At 50.0% G+C, this 2,500-nt stretch overlaps 7 non-coding genes and 1 pseudogene across 7 annotated transcripts in view; all 8 read right to left on the minus strand.

Moving 5' to 3' along the window:
- The window catches only part of LOC128480253 (5S ribosomal RNA), a 119-nt gene extending 83 nt beyond the window's left edge, over window positions 1-36 (minus strand). The window contains exon 1 of the ribosomal RNA XR_008350489.1: window positions 1-36. This exon is cut by the window's left edge and continues 83 nt beyond it. This is a non-coding gene — a ribosomal RNA (5S ribosomal RNA).
- Window positions 37-260: 224 nt separating this feature from the next.
- Window positions 261-379, minus strand: LOC128479189 (5S ribosomal RNA). The gene has a single exon (XR_008350074.1). It is a non-coding gene; the product is annotated as a 5S ribosomal RNA (ribosomal RNA).
- A 240-nt stretch (window positions 380-619) lies between these two features.
- LOC128479122 (5S ribosomal RNA) lies at window positions 620-738 on the minus strand. Its single transcript, XR_008350011.1, has one exon. It is a non-coding gene; the product is annotated as a 5S ribosomal RNA (ribosomal RNA).
- Window positions 739-954: 216 nt separating this feature from the next.
- On the minus strand, window positions 955-1,073 carry LOC128476601 (5S ribosomal RNA). Its single transcript, XR_008347606.1, has one exon. It is a non-coding gene; the product is annotated as a 5S ribosomal RNA (ribosomal RNA).
- Window positions 1,074-1,318: 245 nt separating this feature from the next.
- LOC128476869 (5S ribosomal RNA) lies at window positions 1,319-1,437 on the minus strand. Its single transcript, XR_008347862.1, has one exon. It is a non-coding gene; the product is annotated as a 5S ribosomal RNA (ribosomal RNA).
- A 224-nt stretch (window positions 1,438-1,661) lies between these two features.
- Window positions 1,662-1,780, minus strand: LOC128477204 (5S ribosomal RNA). Its single transcript, XR_008348186.1, has one exon. It is a non-coding gene; the product is annotated as a 5S ribosomal RNA (ribosomal RNA).
- A 231-nt stretch (window positions 1,781-2,011) lies between these two features.
- LOC128480692 (uncharacterized) lies at window positions 2,012-2,120 on the minus strand (annotated as a pseudogene).
- A 278-nt stretch (window positions 2,121-2,398) lies between these two features.
- LOC128477106 (5S ribosomal RNA) overlaps window positions 2,399-2,500 on the minus strand; it is a 119-nt gene continuing 17 nt past the window's right edge. The window contains exon 1 of the ribosomal RNA XR_008348091.1: window positions 2,399-2,500. This exon is cut by the window's right edge and continues 17 nt beyond it. This is a non-coding gene — a ribosomal RNA (5S ribosomal RNA).

Consider the following 2,500-nt stretch of genomic DNA (forward strand, 5'->3'; position numbering starts at 1 on the left):
GAGATCGGGCGCTTTCAGGGTGGTATGGCCGCAGGTGTGAAAGTTTTTTATTTTACTTCTCTTATTCTGTTGCTGCTGCTGCTGCTGCTGCTGCTTCTGCTGCTGCTGCTGCTGCTGCTGCTTGTCGTCAGACAAAAAGAATTATAAGCCCTGGGACAGGACAGAGAAGGTGAGAAGGTTCAAATAAGGGTTTAAAGCTTTGATGATGAGCAAGAAACACATGGCAAAAAGCTCTCCCCGGACTGTGAGAAAAAATTAAAAGCCTACAACACCTGGTATTCCCAGGCGGTCTCCCATCCAGGTGCTAACCAGGCCCAACCCTGCTTAGCTTCCGAGATCAGACGAGATCGGGCGCTTTCAGGGTGGTATGGCCGCATGTGTGAAAGTTTTTTATTTTACTTCTCTTATTCTGCTGCTGCTGCTGCTGCTGCTGCGGCTGCTGCTGCTGCTGCTGCGGCTGCTGCTGCTGCTGCTGCTGCTGCTTGTCGTCAGACAGAAAGAATTATAAGCCCTGGGACTGCACAGAGAAGGTGAGAAGGTTCAAATAAGGGTTTAAAGCTTTGATGATGAGCAAGAAACACATGGCAAAAAGCTCTCCCCGGACTGTGAGAAAAGAAAAAGACTACAACACCTGGTATTCCCAGGCGGTCTCCCATCCAGGTACTAACCAGGCCCAACCCTGCTTAGCTTCCGAGATCAGACGAGATCGGGCGCTTTCGTGGTGGTATGGCCGCAGGTGTGAAAGTTTTTTATTTTACTTCTCTTATTCTGTTGCTGTTGCTGCTGCTGCTGCTGCTGCTGCTGCTGCTGCTGCTGCTTGTCGTCAGACAGAAAGAATTATAAGCCCTGGGACAGGACAGAGAAGGTGAGAAGGTTCAAATAAGGGTTTAAAGCTTTGATGATGAGCAAGAAACACATGGCAAAAAGCTCTCCCCGGACTGTGAGAAAAGAAAAAGCCTACAACACCTGGTATTCCCAGGCGGTCTCCCATCCAGGTACTAACCAGGCCCAACCCTGCTTAGCTTCCGAGATCAGATGAGATCGGGCGCTTTCAGGGAGGTATGGCTGCAGGTGTGAAAGCTCTTTATTTTACTTTTCTTATTCTGTTGCTGCTGCTGCTGCTGCTGCTGCTGCTGCTGCTGCTGCTGCTGCTGCTGCTGCTGCTGCTGCTGCTGCTGCTTGTCGTCAGACAGAAAGAATTATAAGCCCTGGGACAGGACAGAGAAGGTGAGAAGGTTCAAATAAGGGTTTAAAGCTTTGATGATGAGCAAGAAACACATGGCAAAAAGCTCTCCCCGGACTGTGAGAAAAAATTAAAAGCCTACAACACCTGGTATTCCCAGGCGGTCTCCCATCCTGGTACTAACCAGGCCCAACCCTGCTTAGCTTCCGAGATCAGACGAGATCGGGCGCTTTCAGGGTGGTATGGCCGCAGGTGTGAAAGTTTTTTATTTTACTTCTCTTATTCTGTTGCTGCTGCTGCTGCTGCTGCTGCTGCTGCTGCTGCTGCTGCTGCTGCTGCTTGTCGTCAGACAAAAAGAATTATAAGCCCTGGGACAGGACAGAGAAGGTGAGAAGGTTCAAATAAGGGTTTAAAGCTTTGATGATGAGCAAGAAACACATGGCAAAAAGCTCTCCCCGGACTGTGAGAAAAAATTAAAAGCCTACAACACCTGGTATTCCTAGGCGGTCTCCCATCCAGGTACTAACCAGGCCCAACCCTGCTTAGCTTCCGAGATCAGACGAGATCGGGCGCTTTCAGGGTGGTATGGCCGCAGGTGTGAAAGTTTTTTATTTTACTTCTCTTATTCTGTTGCTGCTGCTGCTGCTGCTGCTGCTGCTGCTGCTGCTGCTGCTGCTGCTGCTGCTGCTGCTTGTCGTCAGACAAAAAGAATTATAAGCCCTGGGACAGGACAGAGAAGGTGAGAAGGTTCAAATAAGGGTTTAAAGCTTTGATGATGAGCAAGAAACACATGGCAAAAAGCTCTCCCCGGACTGTGAGAAAAGAAAAAGCCTACAACAGCTGGTATTCCCAGGCGGTCTCCCATCGAGGTACTAACCAGGCCCAACCCTGCTTAGCTTCCGAAATCAGGCGCTTTCAGGGTGGTATGGCCGCAGGTGTGAAAGCTCTTTATTTTACTTCTCTTATTCTGTTGCTGCTGCTGCTGCTGCTGCTGCTGCTGCTGCTGCTGCTGCTGCTGCTGCTGCTGCTGCTGCTGCTGCTGCTGCTGCTGCTGCTGCTGCTGCTGCTGCTGCTGCTTGTCGTCAGACAGAAAGAATTATAAGCCCTGGGACAGGACAGAGAAGGTGAGAAGGTTCAAACAAGGGTTTAAAGCTTTGATGATGAGCAAGAAACACATGGCAAAAAGCTCTCCCCGGACTGTGAGAAAAAATTAAAAGCCTACAACACCTGGTATTCCCAGGCGGTCTCCCATCCAGGTACTAACCAGGCCCAACCCTGCTTAGCTTCCGAGATCAGATGAGATCGGACGCTTTCAGG

The sequence above is a fragment of the Spea bombifrons genome, chromosome 2, assembly GCF_027358695.1.
Source record: "Spea bombifrons isolate aSpeBom1 chromosome 2, aSpeBom1.2.pri, whole genome shotgun sequence".
Classification (NCBI taxonomy): domain Eukaryota; kingdom Metazoa; phylum Chordata; class Amphibia; order Anura; family Pelobatidae; genus Spea; species Spea bombifrons.